The 18683-nt window shown below is 55.1% G+C and overlaps 35 non-coding genes across 35 annotated transcripts; 24 read left to right on the forward strand and 11 right to left on the reverse strand.

Annotated features, from left to right (window-relative positions):
- Positions 1-5: 5 nt before the first annotated feature.
- On the forward strand, positions 6-77 carry trnae-cuc (transfer RNA glutamic acid (anticodon CUC)). The gene has a single exon. It is a non-coding gene; the product is annotated as a tRNA-Glu (tRNA).
- An 81-nt stretch (positions 78-158) lies between these two features.
- trnaq-cug (transfer RNA glutamine (anticodon CUG)) lies at positions 159-230 on the reverse strand. Its single transcript has one exon. It is a non-coding gene; the product is annotated as a tRNA-Gln (tRNA).
- A 202-nt stretch (positions 231-432) lies between these two features.
- trnat-ugu (transfer RNA threonine (anticodon UGU)) lies at positions 433-505 on the forward strand. The gene has a single exon. It is a non-coding gene; the product is annotated as a tRNA-Thr (tRNA).
- A 1055-nt stretch (positions 506-1560) lies between these two features.
- trnae-cuc (transfer RNA glutamic acid (anticodon CUC)) lies at positions 1561-1632 on the forward strand. Its single transcript has one exon. It is a non-coding gene; the product is annotated as a tRNA-Glu (tRNA).
- An 81-nt stretch (positions 1633-1713) lies between these two features.
- On the reverse strand, positions 1714-1785 carry trnaq-cug (transfer RNA glutamine (anticodon CUG)). The gene has a single exon. It is a non-coding gene; the product is annotated as a tRNA-Gln (tRNA).
- A 202-nt stretch (positions 1786-1987) lies between these two features.
- trnat-ugu (transfer RNA threonine (anticodon UGU)) lies at positions 1988-2060 on the forward strand. The gene has a single exon. It is a non-coding gene; the product is annotated as a tRNA-Thr (tRNA).
- A 1055-nt stretch (positions 2061-3115) lies between these two features.
- On the forward strand, positions 3116-3187 carry trnae-cuc (transfer RNA glutamic acid (anticodon CUC)). Its single transcript has one exon. It is a non-coding gene; the product is annotated as a tRNA-Glu (tRNA).
- Positions 3188-3269: 82 nt separating this feature from the next.
- trnaq-cug (transfer RNA glutamine (anticodon CUG)) lies at positions 3270-3341 on the reverse strand. The gene has a single exon. It is a non-coding gene; the product is annotated as a tRNA-Gln (tRNA).
- A 202-nt stretch (positions 3342-3543) lies between these two features.
- trnat-ugu (transfer RNA threonine (anticodon UGU)) lies at positions 3544-3616 on the forward strand. The gene has a single exon. It is a non-coding gene; the product is annotated as a tRNA-Thr (tRNA).
- A 1055-nt stretch (positions 3617-4671) lies between these two features.
- On the forward strand, positions 4672-4743 carry trnae-cuc (transfer RNA glutamic acid (anticodon CUC)). The gene has a single exon. It is a non-coding gene; the product is annotated as a tRNA-Glu (tRNA).
- An 81-nt stretch (positions 4744-4824) lies between these two features.
- Positions 4825-4896, reverse strand: trnaq-cug (transfer RNA glutamine (anticodon CUG)). Its single transcript has one exon. It is a non-coding gene; the product is annotated as a tRNA-Gln (tRNA).
- Positions 4897-5098: 202 nt separating this feature from the next.
- Positions 5099-5171, forward strand: trnat-ugu (transfer RNA threonine (anticodon UGU)). Its single transcript has one exon. It is a non-coding gene; the product is annotated as a tRNA-Thr (tRNA).
- A 1055-nt stretch (positions 5172-6226) lies between these two features.
- trnae-cuc (transfer RNA glutamic acid (anticodon CUC)) lies at positions 6227-6298 on the forward strand. The gene has a single exon. It is a non-coding gene; the product is annotated as a tRNA-Glu (tRNA).
- Positions 6299-6380: 82 nt separating this feature from the next.
- trnaq-cug (transfer RNA glutamine (anticodon CUG)) lies at positions 6381-6452 on the reverse strand. The gene has a single exon. It is a non-coding gene; the product is annotated as a tRNA-Gln (tRNA).
- Positions 6453-6654: 202 nt separating this feature from the next.
- On the forward strand, positions 6655-6727 carry trnat-ugu (transfer RNA threonine (anticodon UGU)). Its single transcript has one exon. It is a non-coding gene; the product is annotated as a tRNA-Thr (tRNA).
- Positions 6728-7782: 1055 nt separating this feature from the next.
- trnae-cuc (transfer RNA glutamic acid (anticodon CUC)) lies at positions 7783-7854 on the forward strand. Its single transcript has one exon. It is a non-coding gene; the product is annotated as a tRNA-Glu (tRNA).
- An 81-nt stretch (positions 7855-7935) lies between these two features.
- trnaq-cug (transfer RNA glutamine (anticodon CUG)) lies at positions 7936-8007 on the reverse strand. Its single transcript has one exon. It is a non-coding gene; the product is annotated as a tRNA-Gln (tRNA).
- A 202-nt stretch (positions 8008-8209) lies between these two features.
- trnat-ugu (transfer RNA threonine (anticodon UGU)) lies at positions 8210-8287 on the forward strand. Its single transcript has one exon. It is a non-coding gene; the product is annotated as a tRNA-Thr (tRNA).
- Positions 8288-9342: 1055 nt separating this feature from the next.
- trnae-cuc (transfer RNA glutamic acid (anticodon CUC)) lies at positions 9343-9414 on the forward strand. Its single transcript has one exon. It is a non-coding gene; the product is annotated as a tRNA-Glu (tRNA).
- An 81-nt stretch (positions 9415-9495) lies between these two features.
- Positions 9496-9567, reverse strand: trnaq-cug (transfer RNA glutamine (anticodon CUG)). The gene has a single exon. It is a non-coding gene; the product is annotated as a tRNA-Gln (tRNA).
- A 202-nt stretch (positions 9568-9769) lies between these two features.
- Positions 9770-9842, forward strand: trnat-ugu (transfer RNA threonine (anticodon UGU)). The gene has a single exon. It is a non-coding gene; the product is annotated as a tRNA-Thr (tRNA).
- A 1309-nt stretch (positions 9843-11151) lies between these two features.
- On the forward strand, positions 11152-11224 carry trnat-ugu (transfer RNA threonine (anticodon UGU)). The gene has a single exon. It is a non-coding gene; the product is annotated as a tRNA-Thr (tRNA).
- Positions 11225-12279: 1055 nt separating this feature from the next.
- Positions 12280-12351, forward strand: trnae-cuc (transfer RNA glutamic acid (anticodon CUC)). Its single transcript has one exon. It is a non-coding gene; the product is annotated as a tRNA-Glu (tRNA).
- Positions 12352-12433: 82 nt separating this feature from the next.
- trnaq-cug (transfer RNA glutamine (anticodon CUG)) lies at positions 12434-12505 on the reverse strand. The gene has a single exon. It is a non-coding gene; the product is annotated as a tRNA-Gln (tRNA).
- A 202-nt stretch (positions 12506-12707) lies between these two features.
- trnat-ugu (transfer RNA threonine (anticodon UGU)) lies at positions 12708-12780 on the forward strand. The gene has a single exon. It is a non-coding gene; the product is annotated as a tRNA-Thr (tRNA).
- A 1055-nt stretch (positions 12781-13835) lies between these two features.
- On the forward strand, positions 13836-13907 carry trnae-cuc (transfer RNA glutamic acid (anticodon CUC)). The gene has a single exon. It is a non-coding gene; the product is annotated as a tRNA-Glu (tRNA).
- An 82-nt stretch (positions 13908-13989) lies between these two features.
- Positions 13990-14061, reverse strand: trnaq-cug (transfer RNA glutamine (anticodon CUG)). Its single transcript has one exon. It is a non-coding gene; the product is annotated as a tRNA-Gln (tRNA).
- Positions 14062-14263: 202 nt separating this feature from the next.
- On the forward strand, positions 14264-14336 carry trnat-ugu (transfer RNA threonine (anticodon UGU)). The gene has a single exon. It is a non-coding gene; the product is annotated as a tRNA-Thr (tRNA).
- Positions 14337-15391: 1055 nt separating this feature from the next.
- trnae-cuc (transfer RNA glutamic acid (anticodon CUC)) lies at positions 15392-15463 on the forward strand. Its single transcript has one exon. It is a non-coding gene; the product is annotated as a tRNA-Glu (tRNA).
- An 82-nt stretch (positions 15464-15545) lies between these two features.
- Positions 15546-15617, reverse strand: trnaq-cug (transfer RNA glutamine (anticodon CUG)). Its single transcript has one exon. It is a non-coding gene; the product is annotated as a tRNA-Gln (tRNA).
- A 202-nt stretch (positions 15618-15819) lies between these two features.
- trnat-ugu (transfer RNA threonine (anticodon UGU)) lies at positions 15820-15892 on the forward strand. Its single transcript has one exon. It is a non-coding gene; the product is annotated as a tRNA-Thr (tRNA).
- Positions 15893-16947: 1055 nt separating this feature from the next.
- On the forward strand, positions 16948-17019 carry trnae-cuc (transfer RNA glutamic acid (anticodon CUC)). The gene has a single exon. It is a non-coding gene; the product is annotated as a tRNA-Glu (tRNA).
- An 81-nt stretch (positions 17020-17100) lies between these two features.
- Positions 17101-17172, reverse strand: trnaq-cug (transfer RNA glutamine (anticodon CUG)). The gene has a single exon. It is a non-coding gene; the product is annotated as a tRNA-Gln (tRNA).
- A 202-nt stretch (positions 17173-17374) lies between these two features.
- trnat-ugu (transfer RNA threonine (anticodon UGU)) lies at positions 17375-17447 on the forward strand. Its single transcript has one exon. It is a non-coding gene; the product is annotated as a tRNA-Thr (tRNA).
- Positions 17448-18502: 1055 nt separating this feature from the next.
- On the forward strand, positions 18503-18574 carry trnae-cuc (transfer RNA glutamic acid (anticodon CUC)). The gene has a single exon. It is a non-coding gene; the product is annotated as a tRNA-Glu (tRNA).
- The last annotated feature ends 109 nt before the right edge of the window (positions 18575-18683 follow it).

An 18683-nucleotide genomic window follows, 5' to 3' on the forward strand; every position in this document is an offset into this window, starting at 1 on the left:
CCGTGTCCCTGGTGGTCTAGTGGTTAGGATTCGGCGCTCTCACCGCCGCGGCCCGGGTTCGATTCCCGGTCAGGGAAGCGTGGCCTTTTTTTTCCCCACCCCGTTTGTTTCAGCGGTAATTCCCGTTTGGCATTCCAGACACCAATTCCACCCACAAAAGGTTCCACCGAGATTTGAACTCGGATCGCTGGATTCAGAGTCCAGAGTGCTAACCATTACACCATGGAACCACACAAGAGCCAGGCCGACTGTCGATTCCCTCGGTGATCTTCGGTGTCTTCCATGGGCCTGTGCAAGACTTCAGCTTCGCCGTGGCGTCCTTTCTCTGCTTTCTCCGCTGTGTAGCTGAGCCGGGCACCGTGTCTCCCTCATGTTGCCAGCTGCTTGACTCAGTACGTTTGTCTGCGCGTGAGTCAGGACCTGGAGCCTTGTGGCTCCATAGCTCAGGGGTTAGAGCACTGGTCTTGTAAACCAGGGGTCGCGAGTTCAAATCTCGCTGGGGCCTTTTGCACTCGGGCTGGACTCGGAGCAGGGTTTCCCACTTGTAAAGGGGTATCAGCTGAGGGCCATAGTTGTGTGATTACTGGCAAGCAACAGGGTGTGGTGGCTCTTGACTTCCTCTGTCTCTTGCTTGCTTCCTGTCCCTCACTCACACCCCACGCCCCGGGGACGTCACACCCTGCTGTGTTAATTGATAGGTGCCGAGGAAAACAATGCCAAGCAGGCTGTCGTTGTCCTCATCAAGTCCCGGGCTCCTCCCCGACTGTGTGGGAACTGACGAGCACTTGCGACAAATGCTGCCATTGGACTCCTTGATTAAGAAGGCGGGGGCCCCTGCGTAGATGAAGCAGCAGTTCAGCAGAAGCGCAAGAGAGATTTTCCTGGAGAGCCTTTGCAGACCAGGAAGCAGACACACGGGCTGCTTGTGTTTTCATTGCCCGCCACAGGCTGCTTTGGCATAACGGGCTCGACCTGAGCAGCGCGGGCATCCCGGAGCCATCTTATCGCGGTCTGGTTCTGGCCTTGTGTAGGGAAAGCCTGGCGTCAATATCGAAGATAGTCGTTATTCCGTTCCCCCAGCGGCAAAGTGCTCTCAACTTGGTGTAAGTCTTGTTTTCTTCTTTGTGCTGGGCGATCTGGTTTTCTTTGTGTGTGTGAGTGTTAACCCACCGATGTGTGATGGCTGTAACTCCAGTGATTGTGAAGAATCTTTAGAAATCTTGTACTGCAAGTTTTGTCTGTCAAGCGACACTAGTCTGTATGACACTGAACCTGGTGGGTTTCCCTGTTGTGTCCTTCCAGTCATTCATACCACGGTTCCTCCCCCAGGTGGCTGACCATTGTGTCGCGGAAGCCGTTGTAGCAGTGATTCTTTTGCGGGTTAGATCTAAGTGACGACGGCAGGCGGGGTCGTGTCTTCAACGGGTTACTGCAGTTTTAAGAATCGCTGGTGGACGAGTCTCTGTCTCAATTCAAGATTGCCGAGCTTGGCCCCGCTTTCAGAGCCGACGTCGGTCGCGCTGCGGGCACGCCACAGACGGGAGAGGGCTTTCCTCCGTGTCCCTGGTGGTCTAGTGGTTAGGATTCGGCGCTCTCACCGCCGCGGCCCGGGTTCGATTCCCGGTCAGGGAAGCGTGGCCTTTTTTTTCCCCACCCCGTTTGTTTCAGCGGTAATTCCCGTTTGGCATTCCAGACACCAATTCCACCCACAAAAGGTTCCACCGAGATTTGAACTCGGATCGCTGGATTCAGAGTCCAGAGTGCTAACCATTACACCATGGAACCACACAAGAGCCAGGCCGACTGTCGATTCCCTCGGTGATCTTCGGTGTCTTCCATGGGCCTGTGCAAGACTTCAGCTTCGCCGTGGCGTCCTTTCTCTGCTTTCTCCGCTGTGTAGCTGAGCCGGGCACCGTGTCTCCCTCATGTTGCCAGCTGCTTGACTCGGTACGTTTGTCTGCGCGTGAGTCAGGACCTGGAGCCTTGTGGCTCCATAGCTCAGGGGTTAGAGCACTGGTCTTGTAAACCAGGGGTCGCGAGTTCAAATCTCGCTGGGGCCTTTTGCACTCGGGCTGGACTCGGAGCAGGGTCTCCCACTTGTAAAGGGGTATCAGCTGAGGGCCATAGTTGTGTGATTACTGGCAAGCAACAGGGTGTGGTGGCTCTTGACTTCCTCTGTCTCTTGCTTGCTTCCTGTCCCTCACTCACACCCCACGCCCCGGGGACGTCACACCCTGCTGTGTTAATTGATAGGTGCCGAGGAAAACAATGCCAAGCAGGCTGTCGTTGTCCTCATCAAGTCCCGGGCTCCTCCCCGACTGTGTGGGAACTGACGAGCACTTGCGACAAATGCTGCCATTGGACTCCTTGATTAAGAAGGCGGGGGCCCCTGCGTAGATGAAGCAGCAGTTCAGCAGAAGCGCAAGAGAGATTTTCCTGGAGAGCCTTTGCAGACCAGGAAGCAGACACACGGGCTGCTTGTGTTTTCATTGCCCGCCACAGGCTGCTTTGGCATAACGGGCTCGACCTGAGCAGCGCGGGCATCCCGGAGCCATCTTATCGCGGTCTGGTTCTGGCCTTGTGTAGGGAAAGCCTGGCGTCAATATCGAAGATAGTCGTTATTCCGTTCCCCCAGCGGCAAAGTGCTCTCAACTTGGTGTAAGTCTTGTTTTCTTCTTTGTGCTGGGCGATCTGGTTTTCTTTGTGTGTGTGAGTGTTAACCCACCGATGTGTGATGGCTGTAACTCCAGTGATTGTGAAGAATCTTTAGAAATCTTGTACTGCAAGTTTTGTCTGTCAAGCGACACTAGTCTGTATGACACTGAACCTGGTGGGTTTCCCTGTTGTGTCCTTCCAGTCATTCATACCACGGTTCCTCCCCCAGGTGGCTGACCATTGTGTCGCGGAAGCCGTTGTAGCAGTGATTCTTTTGCGGGTTAGATCTAAGTGACGACGGCAGGCGGGGTCGTGTCTTCAACGGGTTACTGCAGTTTTAAGAATCGCTGGTGGACGAGTCTCTGTCTCAATTCAAGATTGCCGAGCTTGGCCCCGCTTTCAGAGCCGACGTCGGTCGCGCTGCGGGCACGCCACAGACGGGAGAGGGCTTTCCTCCGTGTCCCTGGTGGTCTAGTGGTTAGGATTCGGCGCTCTCACCGCCACGGCCCGGGTTCGATTCCCGGTCAGGGAAGCGTGGCCTTTTTTTTTCCCCACCCCGTTTGTTTCAGCGGTAATTCCCGTTTGGCATTCCAGACACCAATTCCACCCACAAAAGGTTCCACCGAGATTTGAACTCGGATCGCTGGATTCAGAGTCCAGAGTGCTAACCATTACACCATGGAACCACACAAGAGCCAGGCCGACTGTCGATTCCCTCGGTGATCTTCGGTGTCTTCCATGGGCTTGTGCAAGACTTCAGCTTCGCCGTGGCGTCCTTTCTCTGCTTTCTCCGCTGTGTAGCTGAGCCGGGCACCGTGTCTCCCTCATGTTGCCAGCTGCTTGACTCGGTACGTTTGTCTGCGCGTGAGTCAGGACCTGGAGCCTTGTGGCTCCATAGCTCAGGGGTTAGAGCACTGGTCTTGTAAACCAGGGGTCGCGAGTTCAAATCTCGCTGGGGCCTTTTGCACTCGGGCTGGACTCGGAGCAGGGTCTCCCACTTGTAAAGGGGTATCAGCTGAGGGCCATAGTTGTGTGATTACTGGCAAGCAACAGGGTGTGGTGGCTCTTGACTTCCTCTGTCTCTTGCTTGCTTCCTGTCCCTCACTCACACCCCACGCCCCGGGGACGTCACACCCTGCTGTGTTAATTGATAGGTGCCGAGGAAAACAATGCCAAGCAGGCTGTCGTTGTCCTCATCAAGTCCCGGGCTCCTCCCCGACTGTGTGGGAACTGACGAGCACTTGCGACAAATGCTGCCATTGGACTCCTTGATTAAGAAGGCGGGGGCCCCTGCGTAGATGAAGCAGCAGTTCAGCAGAAGCGCAAGAGAGATTTTCCTGGAGAGCCTTTGCAGACCAGGAAGCAGACACACGGGCTGCTTGTGTTTTCATTGCCCGCCACAGGCTGCTTTGGCATAACGGGCTCGACCTGAGCAGCGCGGGCATCCCGGAGCCATCTTATCGCGGTCTGGTTCTGGCCTTGTGTAGGGAAAGCCTGGCGTCAATATCGAAGATAGTCGTTATTCCGTTCCCCCAGCGGCAAAGTGCTCTCAACTTGGTGTAAGTCTTGTTTTCTTCTTTGTGCTGGGCGATCTGGTTTTCTTTGTGTGTGTGAGTGTTAACCCACCGATGTGTGATGGCTGTAACTCCAGTGATTGTGAAGAATCTTTAGAAATCTTGTACTGCAAGTTTTGTCTGTCAAGCGACACTAGTCTGTATGACACTGAACCTGGTGGGTTTCCCTGTTGTGTCCTTCCAGTCATTCATACCACGGTTCCTCCCCCAGGTGGCTGACCATTGTGTCGCGGAAGCCGTTGTAGCAGTGATTCTTTTGCGGGTTAGATCTAAGTGACGACGGCAGGCGGGGTCGTGTCTTCAACGGGTTACTGCAGTTTTAAGAATCGCTGGTGGACGAGTCTCTGTCTCAATTCAAGATTGCCGAGCTTGGCCCCGCTTTCAGAGCCGACGTCGGTCGCGCTGCGGGCACGCCACAGACGGGAGAGGGCTTTCCTCCGTGTCCCTGGTGGTCTAGTGGTTAGGATTCGGCGCTCTCACCGCCACGGCCCGGGTTCGATTCCCGGTCAGGGAAGCGTGGCCTTTTTTTTCCCCACCCCGTTTGTTTCAGCGGTAATTCCCGTTTGGCATTCCAGACACCAATTCCACCCACAAAAGGTTCCACCGAGATTTGAACTCGGATCGCTGGATTCAGAGTCCAGAGTGCTAACCATTACACCATGGAACCACACAAGAGCCAGGCCGACTGTCGATTCCCTCGGTGATCTTCGGTGTCTTCCATGGGCCTGTGCAAGACTTCAGCTTCGCCGTGGCGTCCTTTCTCTGCTTTCTCCGCTGTGTAGCTGAGCCGGGCACCGTGTCTCCCTCATGTTGCCAGCTGCTTGACTCGGTACGTTTGTCTGCGCGTGAGTCAGGACCTGGAGCCTTGTGGCTCCATAGCTCAGGGGTTAGAGCACTGGTCTTGTAAACCAGGGGTCGCGAGTTCAAATCTCGCTGGGGCCTTTTGCACTCGGGCTGGACTCGGAGCAGGGTCTCCCACTTGTAAAGGGGTATCAGCTGAGGGCCATAGTTGTGTGATTACTGGCAAGCAACAGGGTGTGGTGGCTCTTGACTTCCTCTGTCTCTTGCTTGCTTCCTGTCCCTCACTCACACCCCACGCCCCGGGGACGTCACACCCTGCTGTGTTAATTGATAGGTGTCGAGGAAAACAATGCCAAGCAGGCTGTCGTTGTCCTCATCAAGTCCCGGGCTCCTCCCCGACTGTGTGGGAACTGACGAGCACTTGCGACAAATGCTGCCATTGGACTCCTTGATTAAGAAGGCGGGGGCCCCTGCGTAGATGAAGCAGCAGTTCAGCAGAAGCGCAAGAGAGATTTTCCTGGAGAGCCTTTGCAGACCAGGAAGCAGACACACGGGCTGCTTGTGTTTTCATTGCCCGCCACAGGCTGCTTTGGCATAACGGGCTCGACCTGAGCAGCGCGGGCATCCCGGAGCCATCTTATCGCGGTCTGGTTCTGGCCTTGTGTAGGGAAAGCCTGGCGTCAATATCGAAGATAGTCGTTATTCCGTTCCCCCAGCGGCAAAGTGCTCTCAACTTGGTGTAAGTCTTGTTTTCTTCTTTGTGCTGGGCGATCTGGTTTTCTTTGTGTGTGTGAGTGTTAACCCACCGATGTGTGATGGCTGTAACTCCAGTGATTGTGAAGAATCTTTAGAAATCTTGTACTGCAAGTTTTGTCTGTCAAGCGACACTAGTCTGTATGACACTGAACCTGGTGGGTTTCCCTGTTGTGTCCTTCCAGTCATTCATACCACGGTTCCTCCCCCAGGTGGCTGACCATTGTGTCGCGGAAGCCGTTGTAGCAGTGATTCTTTTGCGGGTTAGATCTAAGTGACGACGGCAGGCGGGGTCGTGTCTTCAACGGGTTACTGCAGTTTTAAGAATCGCTGGTGGACGAGTCTCTGTCTCAATTCAAGATTGCCGAGCTTGGCCCCGCTTTCAGAGCCGACGTCGGTCGCGCTGCGGGCACGCCACAGACGGGAGAGGGCTTTCCTCCGTGTCCCTGGTGGTCTAGTGGTTAGGATTCGGCGCTCTCACCGCCGCGGCCCGGGTTCGATTCCCGGTCAGGGAAGCGTGGCCTTTTTTTTTCCCCACCCCGTTTGTTTCAGCGGTAATTCCCGTTTGGCATTCCAGACACCAATTCCACCCACAAAAGGTTCCACCGAGATTTGAACTCGGATCGCTGGATTCAGAGTCCAGAGTGCTAACCATTACACCATGGAACCACACAAGAGCCAGGCCGACTGTCGATTCCCTCGGTGATCTTCGGTGTCTTCCATGGGCTTGTGCAAGACTTCAGCTTCGCCGTGGCGTCCTTTCTCTGCTTTCTCCGCTGTGTAGCTGAGCCGGGCACCGTGTCTCCCTCATGTTGCCAGCTGCTTGACTCGGTACGTTTGTCTGCGCGTGAGTCAGGACCTGGAGCCTTGTGGCTCCATAGCTCAGGGGTTAGAGCACTGGTCTTGTAAACCAGGGGTCGCGAGTTCAAATCTCGCTGGGGCCTTTTGCACTCGGGCTGGACTCGGAGCAGGGTCTCCCACTTGTAAAGGGGTATCAGCTGAGGGCCATAGTTGTGTGATTACTGGCAAGCAACAGGGTGTGGTGGCTCTTGACTTCCTCTGTCTCTTGCTTGCTTCCTGTCCCTCACTCACACCCCACGCCCCGGGGACGTCACACCCTGCTGTGTTAATTGATAGGTGCCGAGGAAAACAATGCCAAGCAGGCTGTCGTTGTCCTCATCAAGTCCCGGGCTCCTCCCCGACTGTGTGGGAACTGACGAGCACTTGCGACAAATGCTGCCATTGGACTCCTTGATTAAGAAGGCGGGGGCCCCTGCGTAGATGAAGCAGCAGTTCAGCAGAAGCGCAAGAGAGATTTTCCTGGAGAGCCTTTGCAGACCAGGAAGCAGACACACGGGCTGCTTGTGTTTTCATTGCCCGCCACAGGCTGCTTTGGCATAACGGGCTCGACCTGAGCAGCGCGGGCATCCCGGAGCCATCTTATCGCGGTCTGGTTCTGGCCTTGTGTAGGGAAAGCCTGGCGTCAATATCGAAGATAGTCGTTATTCCGTTCCCCCAGCGGCAAAGTGCTCTCAACTTGGTGTAAGTCTTGTTTTCTTCTTTGTGCTGGGCGATCTGGTTTTCTTTGTGTGTGTGAGTGTTAACCCACCGATGTGTGATGGCTGTAACTCCAGTGATTGTGAAGAATCTTTAGAAATCTTGTACTGCAAGTTTTGTCTGTCAAGCGACACTAGTCTGTATGACACTGAACCTGGTGGGTTTCCCTGTTGTGTCCTTCCAGTCATTCATACCACGGTTCCTCCCCCAGGTGGCTGACCATTGTGTCGCGGAAGCCGTTGTAGCAGTGATTCTTTTGCGGGTTAGATCTAAGTGACGACGGCAGGCGGGGTCGTGTCTTCAACGGGTTACTGCAGTTTTAAGAATCGCTGGTGGACGAGTCTCTGTCTCAATTCAAGATTGCCGAGCTTGGCCCCGCTTTCAGAGCCGACGTCGGTCGCGCTGCGGGCACGCCACAGACGGGAGAGGGCTTTCCTCCGTGTCCCTGGTGGTCTAGTGGTTAGGATTCGGCGCTCTCACCGCCGCGGCCCGGGTTCGATTCCCGGTCAGGGAAGCGTGGCCTTTTTTTTCCCCACCCCGTTTGTTTCAGCGGTAATTCCCGTTTGGCATTCCAGACACCAATTCCACCCACAAAAGGTTCCACCGAGATTTGAACTCGGATCGCTGGATTCAGAGTCCAGAGTGCTAACCATTACACCATGGAACCACACAAGAGCCAGGCCGACTGTCGATTCCCTCGGTGATCTTCGGTGTCTTCCATGGGCCTGTGCAAGACTTCAGCTTCGCCGTGGCGTCCTTTCTCTGCTTTCTCCGCTGTGTAGCTGAGCCGGGCACCGTGTCTCCCTCATGTTGCCAGCTGCTTGACTCGGTACGTTTGTCTGCGCGTGAGTCAGGACCTGGAGCCTTGTGGCTCCATAGCTCAGGGGTTAGAGCACTGGTCTTGTAAACCAGGGGTCGCGAGTTCAAATCTCGCCTTTTGGGGGCCTTTTGCACTCGGGCTGGACTCGGAGCAGGGTCTCCCACTTGTAAAGGGGTATCAGCTGAGGGCCATAGTTGTGTGATTACTGGCAAGCAACAGGGTGTGGTGGCTCTTGACTTCCTCTGTCTCTTGCTTGCTTCCTGTCCCTCACTCACACCCCACGCCCCGGGGACGTCACACCCTGCTGTGTTAATTGATAGGTGTCGAGGAAAACAATGCCAAGCAGGCTGTCGTTGTCCTCATCAAGTCCCGGGCTCCTCCCCGACTGTGTGGGAACTGACGAGCACTTGCGACAAATGCTGCCATTGGACTCCTTGATTAAGAAGGCGGGGGCCCCTGCGTAGATGAAGCAGCAGTTCAGCAGAAGCGCAAGAGAGATTTTCCATGAGAGCCTTTGCAGACCAGGAAGCAGACACACGGGCTGCTTGTGTTTTCATTGCCCGCCACAGGCTGCTTTGGCATAACGGGCTCGACCTGAGCAGCGCGGGCATCCCGGAGCCATCTTATCGCGGTCTGGTTCTGGCCTTGTGTAGGGAAAGCCTGGCGTCAATATCGAAGATAGTCGTTATTCCGTTCCCCCAGCGGCAAAGTGCTCTCAACTTGGTGTAAGTCTTGTTTTCTTCTTTGTGCTGGGCGATCTGGTTTTCTTTGTGTGTGTGAGTGTTAACCCACCGATGTGTGATGGCTGTAACTCCAGTGATTGTGAAGAATCTTTAGAAATCTTGTACTGCAAGTTTTGTCTGTCAAGCGACACTAGTCTGTATGACACTGAACCTGGTGGGTTTCCCTGTTGTGTCCTTCCAGTCATTCATACCACGGTTCCTCCCCCAGGTGGCTGACCATTGTGTCGCGGAAGCCGTTGTAGCAGTGATTCTTTTGCGGGTTAGATCTAAGTGACGACGGCAGGCGGGGTCGTGTCTTCAACGGGTTACTGCAGTTTTAAGAATCGCTGGTGGACGAGTCTCTGTCTCAATTCAAGATTGCCGAGCTTGGCCCCGCTTTCAGAGCCGACGTCGGTCGCGCTGCGGGCACGCCACAGACGGGAGAGGGCTTTCCTCCGTGTCCCTGGTGGTCTAGTGGTTAGGATTCGGCGCTCTCACCGCCGCGGCCCGGGTTCGATTCCCGGTCAGGGAAGCGTGGCCTTTTTTTTCCCCACCCCGTTTGTTTCAGCGGTAATTCCCGTTTGGCATTCCAGACACCAATTCCACCCACAAAAGGTTCCACCGAGATTTGAACTCGGATCGCTGGATTCAGAGTCCAGAGTGCTAACCATTACACCATGGAACCACACAAGAGCCAGGCCGACTGTCGATTCCCTCGGTGATCTTCGGTGTCTTCCATGGGCCTGTGCAAGACTTCAGCTTCGCCGTGGCGTCCTTTCTCTGCTTTCTCCGCTGTGTAGCTGAGCCGGGCACCGTGTCTCCCTCATGTTGCCAGCTGCTTGACTCGGTACGTTTGTCTGCGCGTGAGTCAGGACCTGGAGCCTTGTGGCTCCATAGCTCAGGGGTTAGAGCACTGGTCTTGTAAACCAGGGGTCGCGAGTTCAAATCTCGCTGGGGCCTTTTGCACTCGGGCTGGACTCGGAGCAGGGTCTCCCACTTGTAAAGGGGTATCAGCTGAGGGCCATAGTTGTGTGATTACTGGCAAGCAACAGGGTGTGGTGGCTCTTGACTTCCTCTGTCTCTTGCTTGCTTCCTGTCCCTCACTCACACCCCACGCCCCGGGGACGTCACACCCTGCTGTGTTAATTGATAGGTGCCGAGGAAAACAATGCCAAGCAGGCTGTCGTTGTCCTCATCAAGTCCCGGGCTCCTCCCCGACTGTGTGGGAACTGACGAGCACTTGCGACAAATGCTGCCATTGGACTCCTTGATTAAGAAGGCGGGGGCCCCTGCGTAGATGAAGCAGCAGTTCAGCAGAAGCGCAAGAGAGATTTTCCTGGAGAGCCTTTGCAGACCAGGAAGCAGACACACGGGCTGCTTGTGTTTTCATTGCCCGCCACAGGCTGCTTTGGCATAACGGGCTCGACCTGAGCAGCGCGGGCATCCCGGAGCCATCTTATCGCGGTCTGGTTCTGGCCTTGTGTAGGGAAAGCCTGGCGTCAATATCGAAGATAGTCGTTATTCCGTTCCCCCAGCGGCAAAGTGCTCTCAACTTGGTGTAAGTCTTGTTTTCTTCTTTGTGCTGGGCGATCTGGTTTTCTTTGTGTGTGTGAGTGTTAACCCACCGATGTGTGATGGCTGTAACTCCAGTGATTGTGAAGAATCTTTAGAAATCTTGTACTGCAAGTTTTGTCTGTCAAGCGACACTAGTCTGTATGACACTGAACCTGGTGGGTTTCCCTGTTGTGTCCTTCCAGTCATTCATACCACGGTTCCTCCCCCAGGTGGCTGACCATTGTGTCGCGGAAGCCGTTGTAGCAGTGATTCTTTTGCGGGTTAGATCTAAGTGACGACGGCAGGCGGGGTCGTGTCTTCAACGGGTTACTGCAGTTTTAAGAATCGCTGGTGGACGAGTCTCTGTCTCAATTCAAGATTGCCGAGCTTGGCCCCGCTTTCAGAGCCGACGTCGGTCGCGCTGCGGGCACGCCACAGACGGGAGAGGGCTTTCCTCCGTGTCCCTGGTGGTCTAGTGGTTAGGATTCGGCGCTCTCATTACACCATGGAACCACACAAGAGCCAGGCCGACTGTCGATTCCCTCGGTGATCTTCGGTGTCTTCCATGGGCCTGTGCAAGACTTCAGCTTCGCCGTGGCGTCCTTTCTCTGCTTTCTCCGCTGTGTAGCTGAGCCGGGCACCGTGTCTCCCTCATGTTGCCAGCTGCTTGACTCGGTACGTTTGTCTGCGCGTGAGTCAGGACCTGGAGCCTTGTGGCTCCATAGCTCAGGGGTTAGAGCACTGGTCTTGTAAACCAGGGGTCGCGAGTTCAAATCTCGCTGGGGCCTTTTGCACTCGGGCTGGACTCGGAGCAGGGTCTCCCACTTGTAAAGGGGTATCAGCTGAGGGCCATAGTTGTGTGATTACTAGCAAGCAACAGGGTGTGGTGGCTCTTGACTTCCTCTGTCTCTTGCTTGCTTCCTGTCCCTCACTCACACCCCACGCCCCGGGGACGTCACACCCTGCTGTGTTAATTGATAGGTGTCGAGGAAAACAATGCCAAGCAGGCTGTCGTTGTCCTCATCAAGTCCCGGGCTCCTCCCCGACTGTGTGGGAACTGACGAGCACTTGCGACAAATGCTGCCATTGGACTCCTTGATTAAGAAGGCGGGGGCCCCTGCGTAGATGAAGCAGCAGTTCAGCAGAAGCGCAAGAGAGATTTTCCTGGAGAGCCTTTGCAGACCAGGAAGCAGACACACGGGCTGCTTGTGTTTTCATTGCCCGCCACAGGCTGCTTTGGCATAACGGGCTCGACCTGAGCAGCGCGGGCATCCCGGAGCCATCTTATCGCGGTCTGGTTCTGGCCTTGTGTAGGGAAAGCCTGGCGTCAATATCGAAGATAGTCGTTATTCCGTTCCCCCAGCGGCAAAGTGCTCTCAACTTGGTGTAAGTCTTGTTTTCTTCTTTGTGCTGGGCGATCTGGTTTTCTTTGTGTGTGTGAGTGTTAACCCACCGATGTGTGATGGCTGTAACTCCAGTGATTGTGAAGAATCTTTAGAAATCTTGTACTGCAAGTTTTGTCTGTCAAGCGACACTAGTCTGTATGACACTGAACCTGGTGGGTTTCCCTGTTGTGTCCTTCCAGTCATTCATACCACGGTTCCTCCCCCAGGTGGCTGACCATTGTGTCGCGGAAGCCGTTGTAGCAGTGATTCTTTTGCGGGTTAGATCTAAGTGACGACGGCAGGCGGGGTCGTGTCTTCAACGGGTTACTGCAGTTTTAAGAATCGCTGGTGGACGAGTCTCTGTCTCAATTCAAGATTGCCGAGCTTGGCCCCGCTTTCAGAGCCGACGTCGGTCGGGCTGCGGGCACGCCACAGACGGGAGAGGGCTTTCCTCCGTGTCCCTGGTGGTCTAGTGGTTAGGATTCGGCGCTCTCACCGCCACGGCCCGGGTTCGATTCCCGGTCAGGGAAGCGTGGCCTTTTTTTTTCCCCACCCCGTTTGTTTCAGCGGTAATTCCCATTTGGCATTCCAGACACCAATTCCACCCACAAAAGGTTCCACCGAGTTTTGAACTCGGATCGCTGGATTCAGAGTCCAGAGTGCTAACCATTACACCATGGAACCACACAAGAGCCAGGCCGACTGTCGATTCCCTCGGTGATCTTCGGTGTCTTCCATGGGCCTGTGCAAGACTTCAGCTTCGCCGTGGCGTCCTTTCTCTGCTTTCTCCGCTGTGTAGCTGAGCCGGGCACCGTGTCTCCCTCATGTTGCCAGCTGCTTGACTCGGTACGTTTGTCTGCGCGTGAGTCAGGACCTGGAGCCTTGTGGCTCCATAGCTCAGGGGTTAGAGCACTGGTCTTGTAAACCAGGGGTCGCGAGTTCAAATCTCGCTGGGGCCTTTTGCACTCGGGCTGGACTCGGAGCAGGGTCTCCCACTTGTAAAGGGGTATCAGCTGAGGGCCATAGTTGTGTGATTACTGGCAAGCAACAGGGTGTGGTGGCTCTTGACTTCCTCTGTCTCTTGCTTGCTTCCTGTCCCTCACTCACACCCCACGCCCCGGGGACGTCACACCCTGCTGTGTTAATTGATAGGTGCCGAGGAAAACAATGCCAAGCAGGCTGTCGTTGTCCTCATCAAGTCCCGGGCTCCTCCCCGACTGTGTGGGAACTGACGAGCACTTGCGACAAATGCTGCCATTGGACTCCTTGATTAAGAAGGCGGGGGCCCCTGCGTAGATGAAGCAGCAGTTCAGCAGAAGCGCAAGAGAGATTTTCCTGGAGAGCCTTTGCAGACCAGGAAGCAGACACACGGGCTGCTTGTGTTTTCATTGCCCGCCACAGGCTGCTTTGGCATAACGGGCTCGACCTGAGCAGCGCGGGCATCCCGGAGCCATCTTATCGCGGTCTGGTTCTGGCCTTGTGTAGGGAAAGCCTGGCGTCAATATCGAAGATAGTCGTTATTCCGTTCCCCCAGCGGCAAAGTGCTCTCAACTTGGTGTAAGTCTTGTTTTCTTCTTTGTGCTGGGCGATCTGGTTTTCTTTGTGTGTGTGAGTGTTAACCCACCGATGTGTGATGGCTGTAACTCCAGTGATTGTGAAGAATCTTTAGAAATCTTGTACTGCAAGTTTTGTCTGTCAAGCGACACTAGTCTGTATGACACTGAACCTGGTGGGTTTCCCTGTTGTGTCCTTCCAGTCATTCATACCACGGTTCCTCCCCCAGGTGGCTGACCATTGTGTCGCGGAAGCCGTTGTAGCAGTGATTCTGTTGCGGGTTAGATCTAAGTGACGACGGCAGGCGGGGTCGTGTCTTCAACGGGTTACTGCAGTTTTAAGAATCGCTGGTGGACGAGTCTCTGTCTCAATTCAAGATTGCCGAGCTTGGCCCCGCTTTCAGAGCCGACGTCGGTCGCGCTGCGGGCACGCCACAGACGGGAGAGGGCTTTCCTCCGTGTCCCTGGTGGTCTAGTGGTTAGGATTCGGCGCTCTCACCGCCGCAGCCCGGGTTCGATTCCCGGTCAGGGAAGCGTGGCCTTTTTTTTTCCCCACCCCGTTTGTTTCAGCGGTAATTCCCGTTTGGCATTCCAGACACCAATTCCACCCACAAAAGGTTCCACCGAGATTTGAACTCGGATCGCTGGATTCAGAGTCCAGAGTGCTAACCATTACACCATGGAACCACACAAGAGCCAGGCCGACTGTCGATTCCCTCGGTGATCTTCGGTGTCTTCCATGGGCCTGTGCAAGACTTCAGCTTCGCCGTGGCGTCCTTTCTCTGCTTTCTCCGCTGTGTAGCTGAGCCGGGCACCGTGTCTCCCTCATGTTGCCAGCTGCTTGACTCGGTACGTTTGTCTGCGCGTGAGTCAGGACCTGGAGCCTTGTGGCTCCATAGCTCAGGGGTTAGAGCACTGGTCTTGTAAACCAGGGGTCGCGAGTTCAAATCTCGCTGGGGCCTTTTGCACTCGGGCTGGACTCGGAGCAGGGTCTCCCACTTGTAAAGGGGTATCAGCTGAGGGCCATAGTTGTGTGATTACTGGCAAGCAACAGGGTGTGGTGGCTCTTGACTTCCTCTGTCTCTTGCTTGCTTCCTGTCCCTCACTCACACCCCACGCCCCGGGGACGTCACACCCTGCTGTGTTAATTGATAGGTGCCGAGGAAAACAATGCCAAGCAGGCTGTCGTTGTCCTCATCAAGTCCCGGGCTCCTCCCCGACTGTGTGGGAACTGACGAGCACTTGCGACAAATGCTGCCATTGGACTCCTTGATTAAGAAGGCGGGGGCCCCTGCGTAGATGAAGCAGCAGTTCAGCAGAAGCGCAAGAGAGATTTTCCTGGAGAGCCTTTGCAGACCAGGAAGCAGACACACGGGCTGCTTGTGTTTTCATTGCCCGCCACAGGCTGCTTTGGCATAACGGGCTCGACCTGAGCAGCGCGGGCATCCCGGAGCCATCTTATCGCGGTCTGGTTCTGGCCTTGTGTAGGGAAAGCCTGGCGTCAATATCGAAGATAGTCGTTATTCCGTTCCCCCAGCGGCAAAGTGCTCTCAACTTGGTGTAAGTCTTGTTTTCTTCTTTGTGCTGGGCGATCTGGTTTTCTTTGTGTGTGTGAGTGTTAACCCACCGATGTGTGATGGCTGTAACTCCAGTGATTGTGAAGAATCTTTAGAAATCTTGTACTGCAAGTTTTGTCTGTCAAGCGACACTAGTCTGTATGACACTGAACCTGGTGGGTTTCCCTGTTGTGTCCTTCCAGTCATTCATACCACGGTTCCTCCCCCAGGTGGCTGACCATTGTGTCGCGGAAGCCGTTGTAGCAGTGATTCTTTTGCGGGTTAGATCTAAGTGACGACGGCAGGCGGGGTCGTGTCTTCAACGGGTTACTGCAGTTTTAAGAATCGCTGGTGGACGAGTCTCTGTCTCAATTCAAGATTGCCGAGCTTGGCCCCACTTTCAGAGCCGACGTCGGTCGCGCTGCGGGCACGCCACAGACGGGAGAGGGCTTTCCTCCGTGTCCCTGGTGGTCTAGTGGTTAGGATTCGGCGCTCTCACCGCCGCGGCCCGGGTTCGATTCCCGGTCAGGGAAGCGTGGCCTTTTTTTTTCCCCACCCCGTTTGTTTCAGCGGTAATTCCCGTTTGGCATTCCAGACACCAATTCCACCCACAAAAGGTTCCACCGAGATTTGAACTCGGATCGCTGGATTCAGAGTCCAGAGTGCTAACCATTACACCATGGAACCACACAAGAGCCAGGCCGACTGTCGATTCCCTCTGTGATCTTCGGTGTCTTCCATGGGCCTGTGCAAGACTTCAGCTTCGCCGTGGCGTCCTTTCTCTGCTTTCTCCGCTGTGTAGCTGAGCCGGGCACCGTGTCTCCCTCATGTTGCCAGCTGCTTGACTCGGTACGTTTGTCTGCGCGTGAGTCAGGACCTGGAGCCTTGTGGCTCCATAGCTCAGGGGTTAGAGCACTGGTCTTGTAAACCAGGGGTCGCGAGTTCAAATCTCGCTGGGGCCTTTTGCACTCGGGCTGGACTCGGAGCAGGGTCTCCCACTTGTAAAGGGGTATCAGCTGAGGGCCATAGTTGTGTGATTACTGGCAAGCAACAGGGTGTGGTGGCTCTTGACTTCCTCTGTCTCTTGCTTGCTTCCTGTCCCTCACTCACACCCCACACCCCGGGGACGTCACACCCTGCTGTGTTAATTGATAGGTGCCGAGGAAAACAGTGCCAAGCAGGCTGTCGTTGTCCTCATCAAGTCCCGGGCTCCTCCCCGACTGTGTGGGAACTGACGAGCACTTGCGACAAATGCTGCCATTGGTCTCCTTGATTAAGAAGGCGGGGGCCCCTGCGTAGATGAAGCAGCAGTTCAGCAGAAGCGCAAGAGAGATTTTCCTGGAGAGCCTTTGCAGACCAGGAAGCAGACACACGGGCTGCTTGTGTTTTCATTGCCCGCCACAGGCTGCTTTGGCATAACGGGCTCGACCTGAGCAGCGCGGGCATCCCGGAGCCATCTTATCGCGGTCTGGTTCTGGCCTTGTGTAGGGAAAGCCTGGCGTCAATATCGAAGATAGTCGTTATTCCGTTCCCCCAGCGGCAAAGTGCTCTCAACTTGGTGTAAGTCTTGTTTTCTTCATTGTGCTGGGCGATCTGGTTTTCTTTGTGTGTGTGTGTGTTAACCCACCGATGTGTGATGGCTGTAACTCCAGTGATTGTGAAGAATCTTTAGAAATCTTGTACTGCAAGTTTTGTCTGTCAAGCGACACTAGTCTGTATGACACTGAACCTGGTGGGTTTCCCAGTTGTGTCCTTCCAGTCATTCATACCACGGTTCCTCCCCCAGGTGGCTGACCATTGTGTCGCGGAAGCCGTTGTAGCAGTGATTCTTTTGCGGGTTAGATCTAAGTGACGACGGCAGGCGGGGTCGTGTCTTCAACGGGTTACTGCAGTTTTAAGAATCGCTGGTGGATGAGTCTCTGTCTCAATTCAAGATTGCCGAGCTTGGCCCCGCTTTCAGAGCCGACGTCGGTCGCGCTGCGGGCACGCCACAGACGGGAGAGGGCTCTCCTCCGTGTCCCTGGTGGTCTAGTGGTTAGGATTCGGCGCTCTCACCGCCGCGGCCCGGGTTCGATTCCCGGTCAGGGAAGCGTGGCCTTTTTTTTCCCCACCCCGTTTGTTTCAGCGGTAATTCCCGTTTGGCATTCCAGACACCAATTCCACCCACAAAAGGTTCCACCGAGATTTGAACTCGGATCGCTGGATTCAGAGTCCAGAGTGCTAACCATTACACCATGGAACCACACAAGAGCCAGGCCGACTGTCGATTCCCTCGGTGATCTTCGGTGTCTTCCATGGGCTTGTGCAAGACTTCAGCTTCGCCGTGGCGTCCTTTCTCTGCTTTCTCCGCTGTGTAGCTGAGCCGGGCACCGTGTCTCCCTCATGTTGCCAGCTGCTTGACTCGGTACGTTTGTCTGCGCGTGAGTCAGGACCTGGAGCCTTGTGGCTCCATAGCTCAGGGGTTAGAGCACTGGTCTTGTAAACCAGGGGTCGCGAGTTCAAATCTCGCTGGGGCCTTTTGCACTCGGGCTGGACTCGGAGCAGGGTCTCCCACTTGTAAAGGGGTATCAGCTGAGGGCCATAGTTGTGTGATTACTGGCAAGCAACAGGGTGTGGTGGCTCTTGACTTCCTCTGTCTCTTGCTTGCTTCCTGTCCCTCACTCACACCCCACGCCCCGGGGACGTCACACCCTGCTGTGTTAATTGATAGGTGCCGAGTAAAACAATGGCGAGCAGGCTGTCGTTGTCCTCATCAAGTCCCGGGCTCCTCCCCGACTGTGTGGGAACTGACGAGCACTTGCGACAAATGCTGCCATTGGTCTCCTTGATTAAGAAGGCGGGGGCCCCTGCGTAGATGAAGCAGCAGTTCAGCAGAAGCGCAAGAGAGATTTTCCTGGAGCGCTTTTGCAGACCAGGAAGCAGACACACGGGCTGCTTGTGTTTTCATTGCCCGCCACAGGCTGCTTTGGCATAACGGGCTCGACCTGAGCAGCGCGGGCATCCCGGAGCCATCTTATCGCGGTCTGGTTCTGGCCTTGTGTAGGGAAAGCCTGGCGTCAATATCGAAGATAGTCGTTATTCCGTTCCCCCAGCGGCAAAGTGCTCTCAACTTGGTGTAAGTCTTGTTTTCTTCTTTGTGCTGGGCGATCTGGTTTTCTTTGTGTGTGTGAGTGTTAACCCACCGATGTGTGATGGCTGTAACTCCAGTGATTGTGAAGAATCTTTAGAAATCTTGTACTGCAAGTTTTGTCTGTCAAGCGACACTAGTCTGTATGACACTGAACCTGGTGGGTTTCCCTGTTGTGTCCTTCCAGTCATTCATACCACGGTTCCTCCCCCAGGTGGCTGACCATTGTGTCGCGGAAGCCGTTGTAGCAGTGATTCTTTTGCGGGTTAGATCTAAGTGACGACGGCAGGCGGGGTCGTGTCTTCAACGGGTTACTGCAGTTTTAAGAATCGCTGGTGGACGAGTCTCTGTCTCAATTCAAGATTGCCGAGCTTGGCCCCGCTTTCAGAGCCGACGTCGGTCGCGCTGCGGGCACGCCACAGACGGGAGAGGGCTTTCCTCCGTGTCCCTGGTGGTCTAGTGGTTAGGATTCGGCGCTCTCACCGCCGCGGCCCGGGTTCGATTCCCAGTCAGGGAAGTGTGGCGCTTTTTTCCCCACCCCGTTTGTTTCCCTTAGAGCCGTGCAAGAAGTTGAACTCGGAGGAGGTTTTCTGGGTATTTTGACGACGCAGGAACTTCTGTCATAA

Source organism: Lepisosteus platostomus, chromosome 8 (genome assembly GCF_059453375.1).
Source record: "Lepisosteus platostomus isolate fLepPlt1 chromosome 8, fLepPlt1.hap1, whole genome shotgun sequence".
In the NCBI taxonomy this organism is placed as follows: Eukaryota; Metazoa; Chordata; class Actinopteri; order Semionotiformes; family Lepisosteidae; genus Lepisosteus; species Lepisosteus platostomus.